The 17,304-nt window shown below is 45.4% G+C and overlaps 1 protein-coding gene across 2 annotated transcripts in view; it reads right to left on the reverse strand.

Annotated features, from left to right (window-relative positions):
- Positions 1 to 5,009: 5,009 nt before the first annotated feature.
- The window catches only part of LOC126537606 (vesicular glutamate transporter 1-like), a 226,148-nt gene continuing 213,853 nt past the window's right edge, over positions 5,010 to 17,304 (reverse strand). For both annotated transcript variants that reach the window (XM_050184756.3, XM_050184755.3), the window contains exon 15: positions 5,010 to 15,396. The gene's annotated coding sequence lies outside the window, so the exon portion shown is untranslated. The remainder of the gene's footprint in view (positions 15,397 to 17,304) is intronic.

The following is a 17,304-nucleotide window of genomic DNA, read 5'->3' on the forward strand; positions in this document are numbered from 1 at the left end:
AGGGCAGTAACTAGTGTCATGTAGCAGCGGCTTGTGGAAATTAACCAGCGCACTGGCATGGCTTTCGAGATTGCAACAATGAGCCACTGTGATTTCGGAGGCTATGCACAGAGATATTTACATGATGCTAAGTGAAACATTGTTATTTTTTTTCGAAATGTTTGCGCTCCAAAGTCAAGGTGCGGGCCTTACACAAGTAAATAATCTTTTTCGTACAGTCCTCTTTGCATCTTGCAAATTGTGTAGAGTTAAGCCTCCTAAGGTGCATGAGGAAGACGGCATCCCAATTCTGTGAAATAGACAGCTAAGCAGACAGCAACCATCTTGAGTATCATTCCAATTCTGCCAAAGCCAACTAAGACCTATTAGTTAAGACGGCATCAAAGTGGAAAACGATGTTACTTTGTTGGTCCAAACAAGATGGCGACTGGGCAGCCTGTACGGAAACCTGACTGAAGGTTTACCTGCGTGCAAGAAAGCATAGTCGGGCTTTCTTTTGCACTTAAATGCTTCTGTGCTGCACTATTGTATCCCAAATGCTGACCAATAAGGACAATTTTTTATTGTGGATTTTTAATGAAAAACATTGTTGGCATTGTTTTAAGTGTTTGTTTATTCAAAACCTCAACCATTATCACAAAACTGAAGTTTAACAGCACTATACGACATACTATGCGATACTCTTCACTCTCGGATGACTAGCCAAGTGCATTGTGAATCCCGATGTCTTCTAGCAGTAAACTTCATCTTTGGAATCTCCCAATTCATCGCTGCATTTGGCTTTCCTTTTTTGTTGTTAAGAACTCAATGAATCTTGAGCTACCAGTGGCGGCATCTTTTTAAAGACCTTGGCTATGAACTTGTTTTATTTCCTCCTCCACAATAAACTTGTCTCTGCTTGCGCTGTCCCATGAATTGTGTGCTGTCATCTACCAGAAGCGCAACAAAACACTGAGACGAAACCAGCTTGTCCTCGGCATTGCTAGAAAATGAAAAGAACCGCCGATGAGCATAGCCTGACCTTGGCCGTTTTTACCAGAAATGCGTTGATGAATCAAGCTTGCCCAGGGCACGGAAGGGGTTAAAGTGAGCCACATTTTGTTTTTCTTGAGTTTGCATGCACAAATTGTTAAAATATAGGGGTAATGCTTTTTTGTCAACAGGTGGGGAGGGGGTGTGGGGTCAAGACACAGAGACTCTTTCCAAATGCATTCCCATATTTTCGCTCAAAGCTGTCATCTGACATGAAAGTGACTTGACAGGTTTCCATTTTTACTAGAATTAGAACATACCAAAAGTGATAGGTCACATGACCAAGTATTGCATAAATTTTTGCCACGCTTATGTGCTGCTTGAGCCTAATTTGGTGATGTTGCATGTTGAAGTGTTAGCATTTTGTATTCTTTTTCTTTAGATAAATACTTAGGTCATACAGCACAATATTTTTCTTGTTGAGTGCAGGGTTTTACATTACATCAGGCGATATCTGTTATGGAGACCTTTTTTGGATAAATTTTTTACAGCAGAATCTTGTTGATATGTATAGGGGGCCATGGAAGCATAATGTATGATCCGGAGATAAGTAGCATGAAATAACGCTTGCGAAAGCACTACAGATAAAACAAGCAAAAAGCTAGTCTCACACGAAACAGTCTTTGAAGTTGAATGTGAAGCCAACAAACCGTTCAAAAGTAATTTCTTATTGCTTATTAGCCTCTTATTGCTGCCTGATGGTTAGCTTGAAAGGTGAAGTTCTTTTGAGCAGTTGTAGTCATGAATCGCACTAGATGGAGCTTGTTATTTCGATCTGGCACTTCACTCACTACTTTGATAACAGCCTCTTTTCGAGCACTCACAGCCCCATTTTGATTTCTGTACAGCCTCGTATACTGAAGGTATTGAAGTAACCATGCAAGGTATCGAAGATCACAAGACAGCATATTCAAATGGGGGTGAAGTGCCCCTTGTGCCTTTGTCAATCTCCTCTTGGCTTTTGACTTTGTGAACTGTGTCAAGATCGGTGACTGGCGACAATCTGAACACTGCATTATGCTCCTTCTCTGCTGCGCAGCAGGTTCTGCAAAGTGTTCTTTTCTAAGCAGCAGTATGAGGTGGTCAGTGTAGGTGTTGTCAATGGATGATGCTGTGTTGGTATTGTGCCAAAGCAGCATCTTGACATAACAACCAAGAAGAAAAGTTACAAATGGGAAACTAATACACATAACCGTATGGAACCTAAACAGGACCAGTGCTCTAGAGTGTAAGACCGTAGAAAATGTGACAGGAACATATTGACACATGTATAAATGGTTCATGATTTCGATGAACCTTTTTCATGAGGCAATCTGTGTTATAATGTTATCACTCAGCACAATGATGCACGTGTCTGTATCGGAAGTTTCTCAAATGTTATTGCTAGTTCTATCTGTTGCCTGTTGTCACTGAACCTGGTGTAATCAGATAATATGCAGGGAATTTATTGTGTAATACTTTCTGGAAGGCATGCAGGCACCAGCAATTATGCTGGAACCTTTGATGAGTCATGTACAAAAGCCAACGCGCTTGACTGAATTTTAAATGATACACCAAATTTTAAGCGAAAGAAGAGTGTACTTGCCTATATCATTGTGCTGAGTGTTACTTGTTTTGCTGGGCACAGGTTTGCCCAATAACCAGTTATTTTCAGGACTTACGTTGTGCCAGTGGTAGTTGTTCACCGTCACTACAACGTGACAATATTAATGAAGATGTACAATATATGTTTCATGAGTCTTGTTGACAGTCACGCATGTCGTATGGGCCATTGATGCTATATAGCATTATAGTCTGACCACCATCATTGTGCAGCTTGTCTTTAGGAACAACACTAGGGGTTCTGCTTAATAAGCAGGTCCTAATAGCATAGCTAGTGGCAAAAACTATGCTTTTGGTCAAGTCCACTACAGTCGAGCACCTTCACAACAAATGCCTCTACAATGCAATGACCTGTATAATGAATAATAATTATGTCCGCATTCTATTGTGAGCTGTGCTGTGCACATCCTTTACAAACAAGTGACTTGTGTAATGAGTGATTTCGGAGGCTTTGAGCACTTCGTTATATAAAGGCGTTCAACTGTACGTCCCATGACATCACATGGTTTCTTTAGCATATTTCCCTTTCTTTTATTAGACTAGCCATGTTCGGTGTATGGAATGTGAATATGGTTCAGCATTTTCAGTTCTTTTATTTCTTAGAGATTCATTATGCCTTTCAGGTTATTTTTTATCACAAGCTTTATTCAATTAATTTCCGTTATTTTTTGCAACTGTTCTTAGTTATACTCTTTGTCTTACCTGGTTTTTGTTTCATGTTTGTTTTGGTGACTGTTTTGCTTTACTATTGTTTATTATAATTGTCTGCTTCAATATGTGAAATTTACAGTCAGCATAAGCTCCATCTCTTTTTCTTCTCTTTAACTTCCACTATGTCAAAGTAGGGTTAAACAATTTGGGACAGTGGGCTAGAGGAATGTGTTGTCCAGAAGGGGTGTTAGGGAGGTATGTGCAGGTGTCCACAAGTACCAGCAATGCAGTTAATGCACTATAATCTGTGGCAAGAAATGGTGTCAAGTAGTAGCAACTACAGAAAAAGAAAAGTTTGCTTAATTGTTAGAATAGATGTCTGTGAATTTAAATGATATTGGCAAGCTGTCACTTCATGTTGATGACAGGAAGCATCGGTGCCCCTTCTTTTTGTGTTGCTTGCAAGTAACTTATTACTGCACTCAGCTTGTATAGTCGTGCACTTTTAGCCTTTATTCATTGGTGCACCTCGCTTTTATGTTTCCTCATTATTTGCAGTGTTTCTAAGCAAGGAAACTGCAAAATTGTGTATTTACTCGATCAAGGAATTGTACAAATATATTTTGCCTGTGCTGTATCGGCTTTGATTACTGACGTCTTTAATAAGCTGAGACTGAGGCTCCAAAAATAAATTAGAGATACTGTTTTTTGTCTTCTTTAGTTTTCACTGAGAACACTGAAGTGTAGGCACAGTATCCTTCAGTATTCTTATCCACATCATCCTGAGCTTCAGAAAAGAGTTTAGTGTGTTCCAGACAGCAGCTGAAGGATTGTCTTCTGAAATCTTATGCCATCATACTTTATGTTCACACATGTTCTGTTGTGTCATAAGAATTGTTAACTGTAGCTTTTGGTTCGAGCAGTATTATAAAACAGTGACAGAGTATTAAGTGTGCAGTGATGTGAATGCCACCGTTCACAGAGATGTGAGTGCTTTTTCACACAGGACGACAAAGTTAGACACACATTTGCTTTGCATCTTTTCAAACATAGCTTCCATTTATTTTTTTTTATTTTTTTCAGATCCTACATCTCACTTTCCACACATAAAGCTCATATATATGTATATATATATATATATATATATATATATATATATATATATATATATATATATATATATATGTATGTATATTGTATATATGTACCTCTTTCTGTATTTGCAAGTTTACATCGTTTGCATTTTGTGAATAGAATACGATCTTTTATTTTTAACGTTGTCTGAAGGCATTTATGTGCAAACGTGTGAATAAAACAGAACAGAAAGAAACCTAACCTAGAGCAATGGTCATTTTGACTGATGAAAAAGCAAGCACTCATTGTCTGGTCAAATTCTGATTGTCCCCTAGAGTGCCACATATCTGGATTGTGTTCTATGGGGCACTCCTAGACTAAAGTGCAGGCCAAAATGTAAATATAAAATGTAAATATATTGTAACACTACAACACAACTTTCTTGCTTTTTCAATAGGTTTTGATAGCCTTTGCCAGTTATTGAAAAGCAGCAGCTGGGATAGTCGCCATCAACATTGATAGGTTGTATTGCTCGTCATGTCTGATTTGCAGAGCTTGTCTGCGGCATAGGAGGCCTCAACTCCCCTACAAAAAGGAACAATGATAAAAAGCCTCACAGCAACATCAACATTGACACCAACAGCCAAGGACTCATTTCGTAACATTTAATTCATTGGGCAACACCTTCTAGGAAAACAGAATAATGCAGGCAGGACTCCGAACCTGGATGTTCTAGGCCAACATTTGGGGAGTGACCGCATCAGCTGGGCTGTGCTTCTCCTTCCCCATGAAAAAACTATACAGTTTGCTTCAACAGACCTTGTAGAATCAAACATGGCATAATAACAATGGGGGGCACATTTACAAGAAACATCTCTCCTAGGGACAGCATCAAAAAAAGCCCAAGTCCAAAATACGAGACAATGTGGCGGTCCAGACCGCGGCTAATATGTTCCACTAAGAGAGAAAAACGTCCATAGATGAATCGTAGTAATGACCAAGAATACCGTATATACAGCAGATGTACACATAAAAGTAACACTCGGACATTTGCAGTTAGTAGATAGTACACTCACATTATCACATTATTTTGATGTGTTTCGTAACAACCATGTTGCGCAGCATGAGAGAAAGAAAAAAAAAACATTTTATCATGCACACATATATATAGTACTTTTTTTTTAAGCTGTGACTTATTACTTAGACTAGTTCAGGCTGTTAACTGTCTTGAGAGTTGGTTATTACTTGGTGGCCTTGATGGTGGCATCTGGATTGCACGGGTGTGTTTCATCATTTGAATATTCCTTCACATGTTGCCTGGTTTGATTGTTGAGAGAAACGATGCTTGTCGGGAGTGAGTATGCGAAATTGCAGAATTGGCAGCACACAGGAGCTTGCTGCAAGGTGCAAATTCTGGTTTGGAGAACTGTCTTGACATTGGTGGCAAGTAGGCTATTAAGCTGTGGTCACTGATACGAGAACATGGCGTCAAATGAAAACGAAGTCTCGATTTATCTGTTTTTGCTATGGGAAATTCGCAGTGCATTTTTGTTTTGGTCATATGCTTGAAACTTTGCAAATTGGGTGACAAAAGGTGATGTCAGTGCTGTTCAAAATACAATGTTAATTACTGCTTGTACAACATCTACTACAGCTACAGGCGCGAGTAGTATTTACAGTTTATATAACAGTTGTCCTCGATGAGCTGAAGTCAAGTTCTTCACAGGCTTAAGTCATGACACACGGATGACAAAACACAGAAACAGCAAAGTTGCCTTCCTTGTCGCAACTGAGGTCTACATGTTCCTGGACTGATCTTGGCTTAGCGAGGATGAGATTTGCTTCTTTTGCTCTTGAGAAGGCAAGCTCTGATAAGCCACTCGCATTGCATGCTCACATCTAACCTGACACACCATATCCTTCCACTAGTGCTAGATCTATCACAAAGACAAGGCAGTTTATCTTGCACTAACTGACCTTTGCTGCGGCTAGCTTGACAAATATGGTAACTAGTGGTTAACATAGATGAGAAGCAAGAATTAACGAGACACACTTGACACTGCACGGAAAGCGCCTGACAAACAACTGTGCCGGGGTTCTGATGCAGGGTGCGACACAATGGAATGTTTGCCATGGAATAATGCTATGCTAAAGCCACTGGTTTGTTTGTGCTTTGATCACACTGATGCAGATTCTGCATCGGGGTTCGGAAAGTGCTTCACCTGACAACAATGCTTGCACCTGTTAAATCAACAGTAAGATTTGCTGTGGTTACTGTGGAAAGTGGGGAAATGTGAACCTGCATGTATCTGATGTGGAGTTGTATGCTGTGTTAGACGAGTTGAGTTAGTATAGTGCATGAAATGTTACTGGAAATGCTTGATGCAAAACTTGTGTGTTTGAGAGCACGAGTGAGTCCTGTGGCAGCATGTTTCTTTTCCGTGGCTTTATCCTTTTTTTTTATATTCCAATATTGCAAATGGTTTTGAAAACACGAACAGCAGCACATAGAGCTTGACAGACTTGCCAACAAGAGTGCCAACAATTTTTTTCTTTTTAGGAACTGTACTTTTCTGTTCACTACAACGTAATGCATGTGAATCGTGATTGTGGAATTGCTGCCTAAGAGTTGAAATGCTTGACATACTGTCATTTACAGAGAAACAAATTGAAAAGGGGGCTAATGGGTTTTCGTTAGGTGAAACAGCTGTGTGGCATGTGGAACTCCCAAAGGACCACTGTCCGTAACTATTCTTTTGGGCGGCCCAAAACAGTCCATTTTTAGCGAGAAGTCTCTAAGTGACGGTAATGACTTGCTCGGAATTCTGTCATTTTGTGTTTTACTCTTTCCTAGACCTCTTCCTAAACATTTTTCAAAGCTTTATAGCTTTAAACTACATTCTGCGGCATTGGTTCAACAGTCAGAATGTGAAAAAGGAGAGCAACACCCGATTTTCGAAAACGGTACATCAATATGTTGCTTTGCATAGAATAGCAACTTTGATATCTCCACCCAGATGACCTAGCAATAAGCTCTTCGGTATTACAAGCAGACGGGTATATCGCTTCTAGGAGCGAAGTATTCAATTAACTTAGCCTATTGATGTTCTTTGAGGCATTTTCAGGATTTTTTTCGCTAAGTTACCAACACTGCCACATACGTTTTGCAGCTTCTGATACACGGACAACGTCACGGGCGCTTTTTGTTCGTCGCGTGACCTCAACAGCTAAATTACCAGTGGCGTCAGCGACGTCGCGACTAAAGACCTTTATGCCCAGGCGTATTCGTCTGCCGTGTCGACGAGCTACATCCTCTTACATTGGCAAGTCTGGCTCAACTCGTGGCACGTCAGTGCAGGGGTTAACGAGACGAAGAAAACGCAACGTCATCAACGAATACATCACGCCAGAAGAAGCCGAGATACGTAGGTGGGGCGGGACAAAGGGCCGGCCATCTAACCGACGACTACAATACGCCGTCTTCCAGCACCCGGAAGTTTACGCGCGGTAGAAGCGGATATTCTAGCGAGAGCGAGATTGAAAGACTTGTGGGTCGTGTGTACGTGTCCTCTCCGCGAGCCGACGGGGCGGGTTGCCGCTCGCCGCGGAGCACTGCCACTGAGACACGGGACTGCAGCGGCCCCGGACCGGACCGGAGCAGTCGGTTCGAAGGCGTGGGACGATCGGAATGGCGGGTCCCCGCCGCGAGACACCGGGTTTTTGATCCGGGCCGAGAGCCTGCAGCGCCCGTTCGATGATTACATGTTTCACAATCACACCGCTACCTACACAGCTTTGGTCTACGAACACTATTAGTACGGGAGGCGCGGTGCGCAATCTGGGCTCACGGACATGTACGGCCTCCACCAGTTGTAGCCCTTCACACAGCATGGCGCATTACGCTGACCTAAGCGTGAACAACTAATAGAGAATTTTAGTGCGTCCGGTATTCCGGCAAGCGCGGGCGGTTTGCCGGATGAGCGGGAGCGTAAACGTGAGCGGCCAGATTGGTGGCGCCAGCTGGTGGTGCAAAGCTCAACCACCTAAACACAGTGCCAATTACTATATTCTTCTTAGCTGGGGTGTAAGTTTTCGACAGCGGCGCAATTGTGAACACAATTACGCCGCTGCCAAATATATGCACCAGCAGCGAAGCAGAATAAAGTAGTTTAGGTTACTGCAATTTTAGCTCTGTGTTTCTCTGGTTGAGCTATACAACACCAGGCGGCGACACCGCTCCGGCCGCTCACGTTTACGCCTCCGACCATCCGGTAATTCGCCCCCGTTTGCCGGAATAGCGGACACGCTAAAAGTCTCTAATGATAAGAATTCCACCGAAGGTTCAAAGGAAAACCCGTTCGCAGCACCCTGCGAGGCCGATGCGACTACCGCAGTCACATGGTCACTTTCTATGCCCGTTCATTTTGAAATCAAAGATCACTGAAGTCCGCGAGCTCCATTGGCTCCCGTCCGCGAGCTCGAACGAAGGAGCCAATTAGGCAAGCGCGAATTTCAGTGGCTTTAGGTTCAGTGGTCATTGAAAGACATTGTACGTGTGACTGCTTCAGACGCAGACGCCGGTGTTGTCGCGAGGCTCGTGCAGCCCGACCATATGGTTGAATGAAGCTAGCAGCGAATATTTAATGCAACGTCTTCCGCGAGTTGGAAGCCTTTTCACAGCATCAGCAGTTCTGGAAGCCACGTTATCAGCTTACTTACGTCTCACTGGCGCTGACTACTATACGGAACGGAAGGACGCTGCGAACGTGAAGTACGTGCTTCCCAGATTGCGCCACGTCGCCGCGTTATCTACAACCTGCCGCTGGTATGTACAGACTGTGCTGGGAGTTGTGCTTCGTCATGTGTCGTGACCGCGTACGAGGTGTAGGCCGTCACACCTCGTCATATGTGAGGCTCGACAACTGTGCTGGTGCAAGAAACATCGAACAGACACGCCCTATATTATAGTAGTACACGCGCGCGCACGCACACGCATACGTATACACACTCGACACAACAGAGCGTGCGGTGATAACTAATGCACAAGAACGCACCGCGCTCGGTCGGTGGACTCCCACGTGCAGAGGACGCTTTACCGTTAAGGGGCACGCGACGCTGTTTACGTCACGTGGACTTGACAAGACACTACTAGCTCGGACAGTCGGATCGTGGTGCATCTATGGTTTACACGTGCGGGTGTGGATGAGTATTCTGTGCGCGCGGACAAAAAGCGTACGTGCAACAGCCGCGGCCGTTTTATCACAGATACCTCCTCTCTCTCTGACTGCGTATATAAAATGGCTATGTGATATAAAGTGGCCGTTGCCAAACAGCACGGGCAAAACGAAATGCTACTACTGTGCTTTAAGCTCAGTTTTGAGGCTTCGTTCTACTGTGCCAGTGGCGCCTGGTGCTACTGCTCGCGCACCGATATATCTTTTTTTTTTTTTTTTCGTTTTAGCCATTAGTGGTTCAGACTGCCAGGTTGGCGAATTTGTACAAACGGCCCGTATCTGGTAACTGACGGCGTGAAGGTCCACTGGCGTGATGCAGAAGAACTTGTTAAGGGTGTCGTTAACATAGTAGCCCTGGAAAGCCGGAAAGCTCGATAATCGACCGCTCAATTGTACTTACTCAATAAAAGGACGCCCCCTTACGTGGTGTTGCGTAGAAGCGTGTCGAATCAATAGAAATCCTAGACATCTCGCGGTTAATACTGGTCGCTGAAACGTTATTCCATAGTTTCGATAGACCTCGAAACTCGTAGACGTAGCCACATTTCCCAGAAAAAAAAAAAAAAAATGGTAGGGGATGTATGCTATTCAAACCAAGGACAGCACTGGACATTTGTATGGAGTGCAGGTCTCCAATGGACCACGTGGCGACTCTCTTTGACAATTGTCTGAAAGTTATTTCCGGCCTAATCCATGTGTGCGGTGCTTTAATTCGGGCAAAGCGGAAGGCTTCCACTAGTACAGTATAGAATAGCCGTTGCTAATGATCCTTGAAAAGCGGTTAGTATAAAATCGCTGCCAGCTATAGGGCGCAGCGGGTGTAATGTCTAAAGGCAAAGTTTCGTAACACTCGCTCAAAAGTGCCGATGAGATGATGTGCTGTAGCCGCTACGCATGCAGATAAACGAAAACGCAGTTGGACTAGTTCGTAAAAAAAAAAAAAAAAAAGAAGAAGCACGTTTGCTTCGTGTTTTGAAACGAACAGGCAATGAAGTATGTCTAAACGTTTACTGTCCTCGTTGCACGTTTGTCCCGTGTTAGTCACAAGCATACTTTTTCCGTTCTTTGTTGAAGTTGCGGAAGTATTGAATTCGGGAATTCGATTCCAGACGCCTTTGGCCTTTTTTGCAGTCCGGACACTCGGATTTTCGCCGGTATCGGCGGTTTATCGAATCGGGATACCATATGCTGCCTTCGTTTGCCACCATCGTCACGAACGTCCTTGTCTATAGTTTCTTCGTTTTGCAATTCAAGAAAGGAGTAACGAAAACATATCGAACCGGCGGGGATGGACGACGCGAATGGTGAGGTGTTCGGGCTGGCCATATATTGTCATATGTGGCAGACGACTGCCTATCACCTACAAGACACTAACTTCACGCGTTGTGAGAAGTCGGCAGCAGCACTGGCGTGTATGCACAGACACGAAAGGAACGACGCGATGGCATAACGCCGTAATTTCAACTGCGTTGAGGAATAATGCACTGTGGTTGAAAGGGTATTACAAATATAGTAGTTGGAAAACTAGTTTCAGTGAGAAAAGTGTGGTGGTGGAGGACGCAATTTAGGAACAAAGTAAAAAAGAAAGCAATAATAAAAGTTGTTTGTTGCACCTTGCACCAAGCTCTGCAGCACCGGGCCCGTTGCACTGTCATCCCATTCAAAGAGATCGGAGCAATGCAGAGACCGTCATGATTTCGCGAGCTGACGCAGCAGCAACCAGCGACGAACAAGTACAAACGATGCGCTTGTCTTCCGCAACGGTTCGGTTCACGCATCCTTCGGGGCGTAGACGGGCCCGTCGGGAGTCTCTAGTTGTAGCACCGCCCGAACACGATCGAGTGCGCACGAACTGGAACAGGGGTTCAGGCACTCGGAATGGGTCACCCTGAAGCCATGTCCCGCCTGCCTGCCTGTTTGCTGATCATGGGCGCTGATATCAGATATCGCAGCGTGGTTGCCGTCTGCAGAGATAATCACGATGTCACGTTCAAGGCTGTACTGTGCTTGCGCTGCCGAAAATTTTTCGGATTCCGGGCAAACACGTGGTGCGCCCCATGCGCTTTACCTCTGCCCGAGCGGGATGATTGCAACGGGGGCAATTAATTCGCCCTCAGAGGAAGTTCCCACTACCACCGAGCGACCTCCTGCCACTATCTTAAACGGAATCAGCCGCCCATGCCACAAACAGAAGCGCTGCAAGCGGGAATTCGCTTCAGGAGAAACCCGAGCCACCGTTTGGGCAGTACCCGTCAAGGCATACACGGTCAGACACTGTGAGCGTCAGGGACGATATCGAGACACACGATTTCACACGCGGCTTCAGTGCGCACACAGCTACTACTGACCCGCGCTGCCGGTCGGATCATCGTGTCTGCACGAGTCTCGCACCGGTCCAGCAAAACGGCAGCAGTAGCAGCGTCAGCATCAGCGTTACATACTTTCGGCTGAGACACTGCTCGTGCATTCCAGACGCCACCGATCCTCTCCGCCTTGCCTGCTTGCTTCGACCGTTACAGCACAGAGGTGGGAGAGAGAGAGAGAGAGATAGAGACAGTTGACCCGGTCACGCCCTGCTGTATGCGTCTGCTTTCGTTACTGCGGGAGCCGTTCGGACGCTATATTGCTTTGTGGTATCGTGGTATGGCCATGCTCACGTCGAAGCACTATTTATGTACACGAGTCTAAGCTACGGGAAACCGAGCGGGAGAACTCCACGTACCGGGTACACGCACTCAGCGGCTGCCTCTGTACACAACGTTCGCAGAGCTCACAAATTCAGTTCTTTCATTTTCCTTTCTGTCAGGGCCTACGCGCTAGATGTCTAGGCTCTTCGTTTTCGCGTTCTTATGTTACCCCCCTAAACCTCGCACCTATATTTCGATGTTTTTGTTTTTCGCCCGTAATAAGACCGTCTATTTTTTTTCACTTTACGCTTGTCGATGTGTGCTTAGTCGTTTGGGCACTCTGGAGAGCTTTACCTTGCTTTTGAGTTTCGCCTGTGAACGCGTAACTTTATTTTTCTGGCTTTTCGAATGACCTCTTTCCCAGCAACTGCCCTACCTGGTATCGCTGCGTGGTGCATGGACGCCAGCGAGAAATTGCACTTCTAACGCCCTCGAATGACGATTGCAAAACCGCTGCGTTCGCGTAATGTTAATTAAAACAAAAAATAGAACATAGTTTCTTTGTTGATCGCTTCTATGATTGCCATGTGCGTTTGTGTAAGAGAGTCTTGCGCATGTCACTATCTTCGTTTATTTATTTATTTAACTCGGCACATATTTATGTTGCTCGATTTTCGAGGCCAAATGGCAAAAAGAAAAAAGAATGCGCCACGACGAGCCAGTTTCCTCGCATCAGCTCACTACCGAGTTTTGTAAGGTCACTCTTTTCATGTGTGCGCACTATTTTTTAACATCTTTCTGTCTCCCCTCACCCCTTCCCCAGTGCAGGGTAGCAAACTGGATATCTATCTTCCGGTTAACCTCTTTGCCTTTCTACTCTCTTTTATCTCTGTCTCTCTCTCATATGGAGAGAGAGAGAGAAAAAAAGCGGCATGCGACTACTCCCCCGAAATGCTTCCGTTTGCGCCGCGCGCAACAGCGGGGTCTGCGCAAACGAAGTGGACGCACAGAGCTAGCGGCGATGCGTGGGTCGTGGCGAGAACTAAAACCCACCACGCTCCCGACTCTCTTGCCGTCAAGCAGCGATGGTGGCGCCACCGGTTCTACAGAGGCAGCCGCTGTCGCCACGTTTCACACCGGGAAGGCGGCTTGGAAGGAGGTCAGTGATGGCACAACCACTGTCGTTATTTCTTTCCATTTTTTTTTACCTCTGCCTATGCGCTGGTGCTTCTCAGCCCGTCGGAGTGCTGGAAAAAACCAGTCGGCGTTCTTCTTTTTTTTTACGCAGGTGAGCGGCGGAGCGATCGTTCCTATAACATTTATTTACTGTACGTCTACCTGACTGTTTATTCCGTCTTTTCTTTCTCCCAGTTAACGACATCGTTACGCACGGTAGCTGCCAGACCGCCATTACGGCACTGTCAGTTTACTTATAGGAGACATTTTTCTTTTACAAATTTCTTGTAATGTATATCATCCTCGCCAACTGCATCTCATCTCGGCGACATTCCTGCGAATATCAACGTCCTAGCGAGTTCCGTACCCTCCTTCTTTATTCCATCATTTGCTAGCTAGAACTTGAGATATAGTAATGAGGAATGCAGTGTGCCGGACTGTCGTTTAACGTACCAAAGATAAAATACTCACCGGGCTGCCTCACAATTGAGAAATCTTTTTTTTTTTTTCGTTTTATCGCATTGCGGGGTGTGCATGAATGACGCACGGACTCTGAGCTCCACATGCTGCGCACATCGGGGCGATATCGCGTAGTTCGGATAAGTAGAACACAATTCAAATTGATTGGCTGATACTGCTTGACTAAAGAGAAACGTCCGAACTTGCATCGCACTTTAGACCTCGCATTGGGAGGAGAGAATTTCTTTCATTTTCAGAAGAATCGCTTGTGCATACAGAATGAACGTGTCACGCGAGTCTACGGCTTCGCAAGATAATCAGTGTCGAAGTAGATTAAGCGCTGAAGTAACTTAACGGCAAATTTACAGAGGCCAAGATTGCACGATACCACACGATAACTTTCAATGTGCGCATCAGTGTTACTTGTTTTGTTCAGTAATGAAACAACGGAAACAAATCGTGCAGTACATATGGTTCCCGGGCCTGCTTGTAAGTCACTTCACTTTTTTTTTGTATATCATATTTTGCACTCGCGTCGTTTCGTCGTGATAACCATTCCGAGGTTCGATCGACTGTAACGGCCCGCCGAGCCGAACTGATATCTACGCGCACTTCGTCCCACCAATTTCGCACGGCGTAGTGAAAAACTATGTGTCGCCTGAGTCAACTAGGAAAGAAGACTGGCCGTTTGGTTCTTGCCTTGCCGGCCTTCAATCCTACCGTGCCTAGTTCTGCCACGCTGCCGAAGTAATTTTCTTTGAGCCGACCAGCAAGGGTGTAACTGACCTTTCAACCAATCAGAGCAGCCGAACTGGTAAATTCAACAGCAGCGAGGAGTCGGAGTGCGTTTAACAAGATCTCGGAATCATTACGTGGCGCATCGCAACTGCAGAACGCCGCTAGAGCTTCGGTTTCCGAGGTCAACCGGACGGAGCGGTCGTCTGCGAGGCGCACTGTGCACAGCGGCGCGCATTGGGCGAGCTTTCGTCCTCCCCCCAGTACACACAGCCGGTTCTCTCGCTCATGACTGGCTGGCGAGTTTCGCTGCATTGCACGAAATTGGTGAGGCGGAGTATACGTAGCTATGGGCAGGTCAACTCGGGATCTTTTGTTCACCTTCAGGCGATTTCTTTTTTTTTTTTTCCCCGCCGGTGCTGTCTGCGTTTCGCTTCGCCGGCGAGGGACAAAAGGAAACTGAGGATGGAAGGACAGAACCAAACTCATTGAACGCGGCAGGTTACGAAAAAGGCCGCAGCGTCGCGCGGCGTGTGCTGTCCTTGCTTTTCGTCGGTCGTCGCCGTCGGCTTGGCTCCGTGCTGGGCGTCGTCGTTCCTGGCGGACCGCGGTGGGCGCGTCGTGGCGGGGCGTCGTGTCGTGTCGTCGCCACGTGCGTGTTGTCTCTCTTGTCGCCTACGGTATCCCGTTGGCGCCCGCGGTTCCTCCGTTCTTTGTCATGCTTGTCGTCGTACTCCCTCATTCCGTTCGTGTTCGACTCGGCGGTGCTTCGACGTCTCCGCCCACGTCTTCGCAGTACCCGTCCGCTGGAAACGTTAGCGAGACAGAGAAGAGAAACACGTATAATTCAGTGCGCTTAGAAGAGACTCGCTCGTCAAGCATGCACGTATAAAACAAAACACCCTGTTTGCTCCTGCCGGAGTTATACAGTATACAACGGCGCGAAAAGCATCTTACTTGATTGCCGTGCGAGGAACAGGGTCTCTGCGTAATTTCGTGCATCAAATAATGTTCTCAGAGTGCCACAAGATACCTGAAAGAGACACACTGCACCTTCTGCTTGCTTTCTTTTTTTTTTTTTTGACTGCGGGCTTTCGGGCGTGTAGTAGCACCGTTTTACGCTCCTGAAATCGACACTGCAGGCAGAGCAGTTGTTGGTCCCGACTTCAAGTATAAACCAGACTGTTTTAACTGTATCACTACTGACTGGGCAACTAATTTGGCCAACATAGTTCTGCGAATAAGTACATTAAATGTGATTGGCCTTATCTTGTTTGAGAGACAGTGTGCTCCTGTGGTCATTATGTACGCAGCTAGTACTACGCCCAAATGTGTTGCTATAATTTGCGGAGCCTGACAAAGGTGCAGCTTATTATGAAAATTATGATGACTACAAAGGTGTAGACGCCATGTTTTTAGAAAAAAGTAAGAAAGAAAGAAAACTACGCTGGCTTACAACATCCTTAATTTGTGCAAAATGATAAGAGAAAAGAGGTCATAGAAACGGTGTTTGAGGTTCGCGGCTTTATTAGGAAATAATCAAATATATGTTAAATTTATATTGCGGCTCTTTCTTAGGCGGGTTCAGCTTCATAGCGTTTCATGGCCTACATGAGTTGATTGCGTGCCAGTCAGCTCAACACTGTGAATATTGCGAACAAAAAAACATGAAGATGAATGAAAAAAAAAAAAAACGGGGTAGGCTTTGCCTTTGTGCGTATATGCAGAACAGGCAAAGCACGCTTTACAGGAAAAGGAGGAGGAAGTGGATTGGTTTTCGAACACTGAATGAGCCCGCTAGGCTGGATTGCAACGATAGAGAAGTAGAGAAAGAACAATGAATTGAAGGACGGGGAAAGGGGGTGGGGCAGCTAATTCTGACAGTGAAGACTTGTCCCAGGCTCTTCGCCTGAGAACATGTTAGCTTTCTATGTACATGCAGCTCTTCGTACGTTCTCGTAGCTCTGCCAACGCTGACAGATTTCTGTACGCCTTTACTCTGCGATCAACATTTTTCGGTGCGAGCTAAGTCGCACTGTACTCATTGATGAAATACACAATGCATAGGAAGCCCAGCAGACCGCTGTACAGTTGACGTGAATGAACATTAATCGGTCGCATATGTCCGTACGCAACGTCTATACAGCGTGCTTATTCAGTGTTCTGAGTGCACTAAAGAATAGAATACTGTGAAACAACACAATGCAGACAACTATGAACATCCTTTGGAAAACATGGACGTCTATTTTTTATTTGTGGCGTGTTGCCGGCGTCGACCAGAAATGGGCTTATTTGTGCAAAAGTTAAAGGCTACATTATAATGTGTCGGGAAATTCGAACTACTTGGACGCCGATCAATTAACTACTTGGCCACCGAATATGCCGACACTTATTACGTTGAGTCTGAACCACTTGCTATCATGCAGGAGTTGGCTTCACCACCAGACAGAGTAGGGAGCAAACTAACAACGACACAGAAGAAAAAACCACTTATTTTTGTGCAACACGAGGAAACCATTCGTGCGTGTTTTTATAATTTGCAGTGGTACATAGCGTCTTATTTTGGAACTCCGAAACTGATTTAGGTTTAGCACGCAACTGCAAGAGATCTTCGAGCCCTACCACGTCGTGCCTGAGAGCGTACGTTATCAAGATTGTGAATCCTGAATATGCGAGCTACGTGGTGACGAACGCGGCTCGCGTGCTTAACCGTC

Source organism: Dermacentor andersoni, chromosome 4, assembly GCF_023375885.2.
Source record: "Dermacentor andersoni chromosome 4, qqDerAnde1_hic_scaffold, whole genome shotgun sequence".
NCBI classification, from domain to species: Eukaryota; Metazoa; Arthropoda; class Arachnida; order Ixodida; family Ixodidae; genus Dermacentor; species Dermacentor andersoni.